The following is a 13,376-nucleotide window of genomic DNA, read 5'->3' as shown; positions in this document are numbered from 1 at the left end:
CTTTCTTTCCTTTCTTTCTTTCTTTTTTTTTTTTATTGGAAAGTCAGACTTTTACAGAAAGGAGGAGATCGAAAAACATTCCATCTGCTGGTTCATTACCCAAGTGGCCACAATGACTGTTGCTCAGCCATTCTGACACCAGAAGCCTTGAGTGTCTTCTGGGTCTCCCAAGTGGGTGCAGGGTGCCAGGGTATTAAGCCATCCTCTTCTGCTTAACCAAGCCACAATCAGGGAGCTGGAATGGAAGTGGAGTATTGGGAATATGAACTAACATGCATATGATAGCCTGGTGCGTGCAAGGGAAAGGTTGAGTCACTAGGCTATTGCAGCAGGCCTGGTATTTTCCTTTTAAAGTTTTATGTATTCATTTGAAAGATAGTTTGGAAAAGAGGAGTTGGGGAAGGGGCAATTTGTAGTAAAAGAAGAAGAGATTTAATCTCTTGGTTTATTACTCAAATGCCCACAACAGCTAAGAATGGTGTAGGTGTCCTTTGTGGATGCAGAAACCCAACTGCTCGGGCCATCCTCTGTTGCCTTCCCAAGGCACATTAGCAGGGAGCTGGATCAGCAGTAGAGGATTCTGGACGTGAACCAGATGTTTTGATATGGGATACAGACATCCTCTTGATCCACTTGATCCACCGTGGCACCATGCCCTGCTTGGTATTTTCTTGCATTTGTCTTGCTCATGTATAGATCAGCACCCAGATATTTCTCCAAGTGTAAATTGACCACATGAAGTGAGCTATGGAAGTGTAGTGGTGGTGACTTGGAAGTTTAAGGCCGAGGAATCTGTTGGTGACGATGGCACCATATCCTCAGCATATTTTGCACAGGGAGGATTGCCCTCTGTTCCCACTCTGGTGACCTTGGTGCTCTGGTGGGATCAGATTCCTAAGGAATCCCACGCATGTGGGAGGTTAATTCCTGCATCCCAGCCATTTGCAGCCCTCCCTATCTGAAATTTGCTTCCATATTTCTTTCTTTAAAGTCAGTCTTCCATAGCAGCCTGATAGTTCATGAATACTTTGCAAGCCATCTGTCTTATCAGGATTTTGGTTCTTTTGGCACTCAGATATTTGTACCACAAATAAACTGAATTTTGGCTTGCTTTGTTGTATAGCTGTTGTTGTAACTGTATAGGAGTGTGTTCTGCATTACTGCATGTCCATGAGTTTGTAGTACAACAATATCCACCACATGCACATGGAACACAGGAAAATTGTGTATGATTTGTTGGTTACATTCTTTGACATGATTTTTGAGTTTTTTAGCTCACTCTTTTTTCACATCTCTTTCCCTTTTCAAGGTCATATTGTCGCCTGGGTTTGGTTCCCTCAGTATTATAGATACGTGTTTGAGGATCTGATAAAATTTCACTGCTAAAAAATATGAAAAGTAAAGGGTTCAGTTACTGAGAACATCAGAGATACGAAAGATATTGGCAGTACAGACCTAGTAATATGCATACTAAACCTAGTTCCAAGAACAGCTTTACCATCAAGTATAAAATGCTGCTTGTTTGAGTTACAGAGAATATTGAGTTCTGCCAGAGAATATTTGAGGTTAATAAATATACTGGCATTTATAGTTTTTCACACAGCTGCTTTCCTAGTATACGTCAGTGGTTTCGAGTGTGAAGGAAGAATGTCTGTATCCGGTCATGATTTCTAGTTTTCCTTGAGTGTGTCTTAAACGCATTAGTGCAGAAAACATACTTTTGTATGTTAAAAAAATAAGATTTTATGGTTTTTTTTGTACTAGGAAAATATGACTTTAGAAAGTGGTGACCAGAGCTGTTGTTAGTGACTGCGTTAAGCAGCATATCACTACATATCACTACATTGATATCTCATGTGGGTGTAGCTTGAGTCTAGGTTGCTGCTCCCTGCTGATGTGCCTGAGTAAGCAGTGGGTAGTATAGCCCTAGTTCTTGGACCCTTGCCACTCATGCTGGGAGACCCAGATGGAGTTTCAATCTTCTGGCTTTGGCCTGGCGCATTCTCTGCCCTTGTGGTCATTTGGGGGAGTGACAATGAATGGAAATTGTCTCTATGTCTGCTTCCTCCCCCTTTCTCTAACCATGCCTTCACAATAAAATATCTTTCAAAATAAAAAGACCCAAGTACCACTAATGTGAATACAAGACATGACCTTATTATTCCATAACCTGAACTTAGCTTGTGAAGTGTGCATTTTGGTCCAGCTGAAACAAGAAACTGTGATGTGTTCGCTTGATGTGTGAAGATACCAGAAAATGCGTTCTTTGCACTTAAAAGACCTAATGGTCTGATTGGAAGAAATGTGGGTATAATAACGAATTAGAATATCATACAAGTTCCTTCTAGAAACATGCAGAAAATTCCTTCCTTGCCTCTTTTTGCCTTTTGGGGGTTTCTTGGTAATCCTTGGCTTGCAACTACATTACCCCAAGCTCTGCCTCTGTCTTCCTACAGCATTATCTCTTGAGTGTCTATCTCTACACAGCCAACTTTTCATAAAGATGCCCAGCATTGGATTGGCAGCTTCTGCATTTCATTATGACCTCATCTTAACTGATGAGAACTTTGATCCTATTTCTAAATCAGGCCAAGTTCTGGGATACCAAGGATTATGACTTCTATGCCTTCTTTTGAAGGGGGATAACATAATTCAAGTCAATACATAATATCTATAAAACCATATCAATGAGTAACCAAGACAATGTATAAGGTATCAGATAATTCCTTTATAGTTAATACTTTTGCCGTGCAAATCCATCTTGGGATAAATGATAAATGGAGAAAAGGAAGCTTCCTTGGCTATTTATGTGCTATTCTGCTTATGTCTCTGAGCTTTGGTATCATAAGCCTGGGGAGAATTCTTGAGTAATATTTACTGTGGGTTATTTGTCAATCAAGATGTTTCCAAGGGTATATTGAGCATTTTTTTTAATTCATTAATTACATTGTATTATGTGACACAGTTTCATAGGTACTTGGGTTCTCCCCACTCCTCCCCAAACCCTCCCACCATGGTGGATTCCTCCACCTTGTTGCATAACCACAGTTCAAGTTCAGTTGAGATTCCCCCATTGCAAGCACATACCAAACATAGAGTCCAGCATCTTATTGTCCAGTCAAGTTCAACGGCTTCTTAGGGAGACCCTCTCTGGTTTGAAGACAGAGCCAGCATAGTATCATCCTGATCAATTAAAAGCTCCAACATACCATCAGCAAAAATTTTGCATCATTATGGAATTAATTGACATAGTAATGAGTAACCAATATGTTAAAAGTAAATGCGAGTTCTTAACCACCTTCTGTGACCACCTCATTGACATTTCAATTTTAGTTTATACACAACATATAACATACATAACATAACATGTTATACATAACATCATATCATCTTAAATTAAGGCAAACATGTGGTATTTAACCTTTTGGGATTGGCTCATTTCCCTTAGCATTATGGTTTCCAGTTTGGCCCATTTGGCCACAAAGAACTGCATTTTGTTTTTTTTAATAGCTGAGTAGTATTCCATGGAGTAGATGAACCATAGCTTTCTTATCCAATCCTCTGCTGATGGGCATTTTGGCTGTTTCCATGTTTTTGCAATTACTGATTGTGCTGCTATGAACATAGGAGTGCATGTTGGTTTCTCATAAAACAAGTGTTCCGGATATATTCCTTATTGAGTATTTTTGTTATGATAATGCTGCCCAACAGCCTCAAAACCTCAGTGGTTTCCATCTACAAGTATTTATTTCATTTTATGGATGTGAGGATCGACTGCGGTTTGACTTCTCTTGGCTGAGTTTGGCAGGCTGGGCTTGGCAGAGCTGAGTGCAAGTTGAAGCAGGGTTCAGCTTTGTTCCATATGTCCTTATCCTAGCACTTGAGCTGAAGAAAGAAAATAGCTATCTGGAACATGCTCTTTGGGTGGAGAGCAGAGAACTTGTCATGTCTGTTAGTGCATCAAGTCGAAGCAGGTAACCTGGTTAATTTTCATTATCTGTTGGATAAATCAAATCATGTGGCAAATTGAGTGGGCATTATTTTTTTATATGAAAATAATACTCTTACCTTTATTGACACATAGGGACACAATGGACAGTAACACAGGACAGAACAGTAGAGTAGCCAGTGGCTGCAGACAGACTAATACTCCTCATCCTCATCCTCTCCCTCACCATAGTCTGCTGCTACCTCCTCATAATCCTTCTCCAGGGCAGCCATGTCCTCGCGAGCCTCAGTAAACTCTCCCTCCTTCATGCCCTCACCCACGTACCAGTGAACAAATGCACGCTTGGTGTACATGAGGTCAAACTTGTGGTTCAGACGAGCCCAGGCCTGGGCAATGGCTGTGGTGTTGCTGAGCATGCATGCAGCTCGCGGGACCCTGGCCAGGTCTCCACCGGGCACCACAGTGGGAGGCTGGTAATTAATGCCAACCTTAAAGCCAGTGGGGCATCAGTCCACAAACTGGATGCTCCGCTTGGTCTTGATGGTAGCAATGGCAGCGTTGATGTCTTTGGGAATCACATCCCCACGGTACAACAGGCAGCAAGCCATATATTTCCCGTGGCGAGGGTCGCATTTTACCATCTGGTTGGCTGGCTCAAAGCAAGCATTGGTGAGCTCTGCTACAGAAAGCTGTTCGTGGTAGGCTTTCTCAACAGAGATAACTGGGGCATAAGTGGCCAGAGGGAAGTGGATGCGGGGATAGGGGACCAGGTTGGTCTGGAATTCTGTCAGGTCAACATTGAGGGCTCCATCAAACCGGAGAGAGGCTGTGATGGAGGATACCACCTGGCTCATGAGGCGGTTCAGGTTAGTGTAACGGGGGCGCCCAATGTCAAGGTTTCTTCGACAGATGTCATAGATGGCCTCGTTGTCCACCATGAAGACACAGTCAGAGTGCTCCAGGGTGGTGTGGGTGGTGAGGATGGCGTTGTAGGGGCGTTGTGGGCAAAGCTCCACAAAGTTGTATAACAAAAAGTATGGTTTTCCTTATAACAATGGTAGGAATGCAAATAGTCCTATCTGCCCAAGTCATTTTCTTAAGAACGTTCATAAATTAAGCCACTCAGTAAACCTTTAGAAGAAAAGCACACCGGGAGGGAGTCGCAAGATGGCCGACATAGGAGGAAGACTGTGAGAGAGCTCACAGACAGAGAGGGTTAGAACGCGACAAAAGCGTAAGTGGAGCAGCATAGAACTACAGGGAGAAGAACGTGAAGTTCCCTGGACAGTGTGGAGCCAAAAAAATCCACACAACTCGGAAGAGCAACCAGGGAAAAACAAAGCAAAGGACAGGGAAGACGACTTTCCGCTCCTGACCTGCTGAGTCACCTCTGAGTGCAGACGCTGAAAGCCGCCGAACCCACCCAAAGACCGACCTGAAGACGCTGTGGCCGTGAGGACCGGAGGTGATTGGGACCCGCTGGCATCTGCTCACCCTGGTCACCAGGACTCGCCAGGACCTGCCCCGCTGCGGACACCAGGACCCTGAATCACCGGGACCCGCTGGCATCTGCCCACCCTGGTCGCCAACCCCCGGGACCTGCACCAGCCGCAGCCTCCAGGCTCCATCGCGACCCGCGGAGACCAGCAACGGACGCAGCAGTTGGGAGACGCACTGGCGGCCAGGATTCCCACCAGAGGAAGAGGCAGACTGCAAGAACCTGAGGTTTGAGTGAGTTGGGTGGGGACAGTGGTGGGTTGGAGGCTTCGGGAGTTGGCCCCCCAGGGGCACGGACAGAGCCTGAACACAATTGGTCTCCCCGCCCCTCCCCCCCCCCAGGCTCCAGCCTCTAGAGACACAGGGCGAGTGCCTTGAGACTGCCAAAACTGTGTCTGGGAGAAAGGCAAAAGGCACACTGGATACTCCCCTGTGCCTTTGCGGTGTGGCACTCAGCTGGGCGGTGCTATCCCACAGGAACCCAAGCACGCCTCTGGGCTGGGCAGTTCCCTGCTAGCGCAGGGGCGGTCGGTCCCCTGCAAGTGCTGGGGTGGGCGGACCTGCGCAGGAGGCGTTTCCAGAGAGCACCTGGAACACGCCCTATAGTCCCTTGCTCCGAGCCCTGTGATCCAGTAAACAGGGTGCGCGCACAGAGAGTGCCTTCACTCCCCCACGCCCTGTGGTAGCATACCTGTAGGGGACGAGCTGAGAGTGCGCTTTGAATCCTCTGGGCCCTGGAAGAGGCGCCCTGAGGTCCAGTGTTCTGGAGACGCACCAAAAGTGCCTTGAAAATTCCCACACCCTGCTACTCCACGCCTGCAGACTCCGATCTCTACAGGATAGTGCTTGGAGACCCCTCAGCACACTGGTGCCTAGGTCTCTCAAAAAAGAAACACTAACACAATGGGAAGAAATACCAGAAAAGGTAATGATCCAGATGAGAGTGCCAACACCCTACCAATAAAGGATCGAAAGCCAATGTCTATTTCGGAGATGCGAGATGAAGACATAGAAGATCTACCAGAGAAGGAATTCAAAAAAATAATGTTAAAATATGTCAGAGACAATGAGAAGAATTGGGAGGACTTCAAGGAATTCAAGAACCACATAGCCTCAGAAATACAACAAATGAAAAGTAAAATCCTTGACTTAGAGCACAAAATTGAGAGCCTAACCAACAGAACAAATACAGCAGAAGAGAGGATCTCTGAAACGGAAGACACACAAAACGAACACACCCAGTTCATGAAACAGCTGGAGACAAGTCTGAACAAAGCCAATAAGACCATACAAGAAATGAAAGACAACCTCAGAAAATCAAATATTAGGATTATTGGCCTTCCTGAAGGAGCGGAAAAAGAATCAGGAATGCAAATGGTGCTCGACGAAATTATACAGGAAAACTTTCAAAACACTTGGAACATGAATCCAGCTCAAATCCAGGACGGTCAGAGGACTCCCAGCAGATATGACCCAAAGCGATCTTCACCCAGACATATGGTGCTCAAGTTCCACTCCAACGAAGACAAAGAAAGAATCCTGAGACAAGTACGAAGCAGAGAAAAGATCACATACCGGGGAAAACCAATCAGGATCACGGCTGACTTTTCTGAAGAGACCTTACAAGCAAGAAGAGAATGGACAAAGATCTTCCAAATCCTGAATCAGAACAACTGTCAACCAAGACTATTGTACCCAGCAAAGATCTCATTCGTATTTGAGAACGAAATCAAATACTTCCACAGCAAAGAGAAATTAGAAGAATATGCCAGCACAAAACCAGCTCTACAAAATCTCCTTAGAAATGCACTAATTCCAGAAAAAAAGGAGGTGAATCATAAGCAAAGATGGCAAACAGGAAGATCTCCCCACTAAAGTCCACACAAGGAAGGGCAATTACACAGATATCAACACCCACAAAAACAAGTATGGCAGGGCAAAATCACAACCTCTCAATTTTAACTCTTAACACAAATGGCCTGAACTCACCAATCAAAAGGCATAGATTAACAGAATGGATTATCAAACAGCACCCAACTATCTGTTGCCTACAAGAGACACATCTAACCAGAAGAGATTCGAAGAAGCTGAAAGTGAAAGGTTGGAAACAGATATTTCATGCCAATGGACGAGAAAAAAAGGCTGGGGTAGCTGTCTTAATTTCAGATGATGTGGACTTCAATCTGACACACATCAAAAAGGACAGGGAAGGACATTATATATTGGTGAAGGGACTGATCCATCAGGAAGTAATTACCATTGTGAACATATATGCACCAAATTCAAACGCACCTAGCTACGTGAAGCAATTACTCACGGACTTAAGGGGAGACATAGATATGCACACAATAATAGTGGGTGATCTTAACACCCCACTAACAACTATAGACAGATCAACAAAACAAAAACTCAACAAAGAAACAACAGAACTCATACAAACAATAGAACAACTGGACTTGGTTGACATTTATAGAATTTTTTACCCTAAGGCCACAGATTATACATTTTTTTCAGCAGTGCATGGCACCTTCTCCAGGATCGACCACATGATAGGACACAAAGCAAACCTAAATAACTTCAAAAAGATAGGAATCATACCATGTACCCTCTCAGACCACCACGGAATGAAGCTGGAAATCAGCAATTCAAAATGCCCCAGGAAATACAGAAACTCTTGGAGGCTGAACAATATGCTACTAAACGAACAATGGATCAGAGAAGAAATTAAAGATGAGATCAAAAAATTTATGGAAACCAATGAAAACTCTGACACAACATTCCAAAATTTGTGGGACACTGCCAAAGCAGTGCTACGGGGTAAACTCATCGCAATTGGAGCTCATGTCAAGGCCCAAGAGAGGCGCCAAATACAGGAACTAAACACACACCTCCAGGAACTGGAAAAACAACAGCAGAAGAGCCCCACACACAATAGGAAACAAGAAATCATCAAAACAAGGGAGGAAATCAACCAGATAGAAATAAAAAAAACCATACACAAAATCAATGAATCAAAAAGCTGGTTTTTTGAGAAGATAAACAAGATAGACACTCCACTGGCCCGACTGACAAAGAAAAAACAAGAGAAGGCAAGAATTAACAGCATCAAAGATGAAAAAGGCAACATAACAACAGACACCGCATCCATTAAGGCCATAATCAGAAATTACTACAAAGCACTGTACTCCAACAAATCAGAAGATCACCAAGAAATGGAAAAGTTCTTAGACTTCTACCACTTGCCAAAACTTAGCCCAGAGGCAACAAACGACCTGAACAAACCCATAACTGAAGTAGAGATTGAATCAGTGATTAAAGACCTCCCAACAAGGAAAAGCCCAGGCCCAGACGGCTTCACTCCAGAATTCTACAAAACATTCCGAACAGAGCTGACCCCAATCCTCTACAAACTCTTCAAAACAATAGAAAAAGAGGCAACCCTTCCAAACTCATTCTATGAAGCCAACATTACCTTAATCCCAAAACCAGACAGAGAACTAACAGAGAAGGAAAACTACAGACCTATCTCTTTGATGAACATTGATGCTAAGATTCTCAACAAAATCCTAGCCAACAGAATTCAAAAACACATCAGACAGATCATTCATCCAGATCAAGTAGGATTCATCCCTGGAATGCAGGGATGGTTCAACATTCGAAAATCTATAAATGTGATACACCACATCCAAAAACTGAAAAACAAGAATCACATGATAGTATCAATAGATGCGGAAAAAGCTTTCGACAAAATCCAACATCACTTCCTACTAAAAACCCTAACCAAGGTAGGCATAGATGGAAAAATCCACAACATAATTAAAGCAATATATGAAAAACCCAACGCCAGCATCATACTGAATGGAGAAAAGCTGGAACCCTTCCCACTGAGATCTGGAACAAGACAGGGATGTCCACTTTCTCCACTACTATTCAACATAGTCCTAGAGGTACTCGCTGAGGCCATAAGACAAGAAAAAGAAATCAGAGGAATCCAAATGGGAAACGAAGAAGTCAAGCTCTCACTATACGCAGATGATATGATTCTTTATGTAGAAGAGCCAAGAGACTCAATACAGAGACTGCTAGAACTTGTACGAGAGTTTGGTAGAGTGGCAGGGTACAAAATTAATGAACAAAAATCAACAGCCATAGTGTATGCGAACAGCCCCAAGATGGAAAAAGACTTAACGAGCAAGATACCATTCAAAATAACAGAGAAAAGTATGAAATATCTGGGAATAAACGTAACCAAAAATGTAGAAGACTTATTTGAAGAAAACTACAATCTGCTTAAAAAAGAAATTGAACAAGACCTCAAAAGATGGAGTAATATCCCATGCTCCTGGATAGGTAAAATCAATATCATTAAAATGTCTATACTGCCAAAAGCAATATATACCTTCAACGCAATCCCAATCAAATTGCCCAAAATATTCTTCATGGAACTGGAAACAATGATCCAAAGGTTCATCTGGAAGCACAAAAAACCACGGATAGCTAGAACTATCCTGAAGAACAGGAAGTTAGCAGGGGGAATCACAGTTCCGGACCTCTGGACATACTATAGGGCAGTGGTTATCAAAACAGCGTGGTACTGGCACAAAGATAGAGAGGAAGATCAATGGAGCAGAATAGAAATGCCAGAAGGAAACCCACACAGATACAGCCAAATAATCTTTGACAAAAAGACAAACGACAACCCAGGCAAATGGGAAGGTCTGTTCAATAAATGCTGCTGGGACAACTGGTTGATAGCCTGCAGAAACAAAAAAATAGATCCACATCTCTCACCATACACTAAGATCAGATCTAAATGGATAACAGATCTAAACCTACATCCAGAAACCTTCAAACTTTTGGAAGAAAATGTTGGAAACACACTGCAACACTTAGGGGTAGGCCCTCACTTCCTAAAAAAGACTCCAGATGCAGTAGAAATCAAGACCAAAATAAACAATTGGGACCTCATCAAACTAAGAAGCTTCTGTACAGCTAGAGAAACAATCAACAAAGTAAAAAGGCAACCCACAGAATGGGAGAAGATCTTCGCACACGACATAGGTGATAGAGGGCTAATATCCAGAATATACAAAGAGCTACAAAACAACCAAAATGTCAAAACAAACAACCCACTCAAGAAATGGGCACGGGAAATGGGCAGACACTTCACAAAGGAACAAACCCAAATGGCAAATAAACATATGAAAAAATGCTCAAGTTCCCTGGCAATAAGGGAAATCCAAATTAAAACATCAATGAGGTACCACCTAACGCCAGTAAGACTGGCCCACATGAATAAAAGCACCAACGACACTTGTTGGCGAGGTTGCGGGGAAAAGGGAACCCTACTCCACTGCTGGTGGGGCTGCAGGCTGGTACAGCCTCTATGGAAATCAGTATGGAGAATATTCAAACAACTCAAAATCAACATACCGTATGATCCAGCAATAGCACTCCTAGGAATATATCCAGAACAATTGTTTTATGAGAAACCAACATGCACTCCTATGCTCATAGCAGCACAATCAGTAATTGCAAAAACATGGAAGCAACCAAAATGCCCATCAACACAGGATTGGATAAGAAAGCTATGGTTCATCTACTCCATGGAATACTACTCAGCTATTAAAAAAAACAAAATGCAGTTCTTTGTGGCCAAATGGGCCAAACTGGAAACCATAATGCTAAGGGAAATGAGCCAATCCCAAAAGGTTAAATACCACATGTTTGCCTTAATTTAAGATGATATGATGTTATGTATAACATGTTATGTTATGTATGTTATATGTTGTGTATAAACTAAAATTGAAGTATAGGTGAGGTGGTCACAGAAGGTGGCTGGGAACCCGCATTTACTTTTAACATATTGGTTACTCATTACTATGTCAATTAATTCCATAATGATGTAAATTTTTGCTGATGGTATGTTGGAGCTTTCAATTGACTGGGATGATACTCTGCTGGCTCTGTCATCAGACCAGAGAGGGTATACCTAAGAAACCGTTGAACTTGACGGGACAATAAGATGCTGGACTCTATGTTTGGTATACGCTTGCAATGGGGAAATCTCAACTGAACTTGAGCTGTGGTTATGCAATAAGGTGGAGGAATCCACCATGGTGGGAGGGTTTGGGGAGGGGTGGGGAGAACCCAAGTATCTATGTAACTGTGTCACATAATACAATGTAATTACTGAAGTTAAATAATAAATAATTAAAAAAAAAAAAAAAAAAAAAAGAAGAAAAGCACACCTAAATCCTGGAGTCGGTTTCTTAACCAAGTATTTAGAAAATCATAGCTGGATACCATGTATATAATTTTTTTTCGAAGAACTGGTCATAGTACCCATGCTGCTGCATCAGCTTCCCTTTGAACCTAGTTCCTGCTCTGAAGATAGCTTTTTACTTTTTCTTTTCCTGAGCCCAAATCTGTATATATACCTCACTTAACACTGTGCTCATGGAAGTACCTCTCATTGTTGCCCAAGACATTGGTGGCAGAATGCAATAGAATTGCTGTTTTCTCCAGTGTGATCTGACAGAGCACATTTTTATTCAGGATAAAACAGTTTATAATTTACATACATGATTGTTGATGTGTATGTCTATTGATTTTGGATCATTTTCACACCTTCCCTAATCATATTGGCACCTGTGACCTAGAACCTTTCTTCTCAGTATAACTTTCTCTGCGTGACATGCTTTTTATTTCACATCCTTTTTTCTTAAAATTTTTTTAAAGATTTATTTATTTTTATTGCAAAGTCAGATATACAGAGGAGGAGAAACAGAGGAAGATCTCCGTCCACTGATGCATTCCCCAAGTGGCTGCAGCAGCTGAGCAGAGCTAATCCCAAACCAGGAGTCAGGACCAGGAGCTTCTTCCATGTCTCCCACACAGGTGCAGGGTCCTAAGGCCTTGGGCCGTCCTGGACTGCTTTCCCAGGCCATAAGCAAGAGAGCTGGATGGAAAGCGGGGCCACCAGGATACGAACCAGCACCCATATGGGATCCTAGCACATGCTAGGCAAGGACTTTAGCTGCTAGGCTACCACGCCAGGCCCTCTATTTGTTTTTTAAACGTATTTTACCCATCATGTCTAGTTGATTTTTTCTGTAATTTTCTTTCAGATCAATCAAATTGCTAGCACCCATCAAATAATAATTATTAGTAGAAGTAGTCATAACAACTCTGTTCTTTAGATTGTCCCAAAAGATAGTCATCTGTATCCCACAGAAGTTATGGAATTTTGAAGTACAAGAGACAGTGCTGGGCCCGGCGGCATGGCCTAGCGGCTAAAGTCCTCTCCTTGAAAGCCCCGGGATCTGATATGGACGCTGGTTCTAGTCTCGACAGCTCCACTTCCCATCCAGCTCCCTGCTTGTGGCCTGGGAAAGCAGTCAGTCGAGGATGGCCCAAAGCTTTGGGACCCTGCACCCACGTGGGAGACCTGGAGGAAGTTCCAGGTTCCCTGCTTCAGATCGGCGCAGCACCAGTCATTGCAGTCACTTGGGGAGTGAATCATCGGACGGAAGATCTTCTTCTTTGTCTCTCCTCCTCTCTGTGTATCTGACTTTGTAATAAAATAAATAAATCTTTAAAAAAAAAAAAGAGTGCTTCAATTTCTTGGTTGTCCCCATGCATTTCAAGACATTTGACACCTCTGTGTCTCCCCCTCCCCCAGGCTAAGTGCGGTACCACGCCTCCTGCATAAATGTGACAAGCAGTACACTGGTGGAGAATGAGGGTGGGTACCGCATACTCTGAGAGAGAAAATCACGAGCAAAAGTTTGTCTTGTGGGCAAACTGATATTTCAAATTAGAAAGTTCCCTTTTTAAAAATTTGTTTTAATTTGGAAGGCAGATTTTAGATCGTCAGGAGCTTCTGCGTCTCCCACATGGGTGCAGGGCCCATGGCCTTGAGCCATCT

The 13,376-nt window shown here is 43.0% G+C and overlaps 1 protein-coding gene and 1 pseudogene across 5 annotated transcripts in view; one reads left to right on the top strand and one right to left on the bottom strand.

The window, feature by feature from the left end:
* Positions 1 to 13,376, top strand: part of NCOA7 (nuclear receptor coactivator 7) — a 161,951-nt gene that overhangs the window by 10,362 nt on the left and 138,213 nt on the right. The window lies entirely within an intron of this gene.
* On the bottom strand, positions 4,144 to 4,938 carry LOC101521071 (tubulin alpha-1C chain-like; annotated as a pseudogene).

This window comes from Ochotona princeps, chromosome 1, assembly GCF_030435755.1.
Source record: "Ochotona princeps isolate mOchPri1 chromosome 1, mOchPri1.hap1, whole genome shotgun sequence".
Lineage (NCBI taxonomy): Eukaryota > Metazoa > Chordata > Mammalia > Lagomorpha > Ochotonidae > Ochotona > Ochotona princeps.
This window is presented reverse-complemented; position numbering and strand designations above follow the sequence as displayed.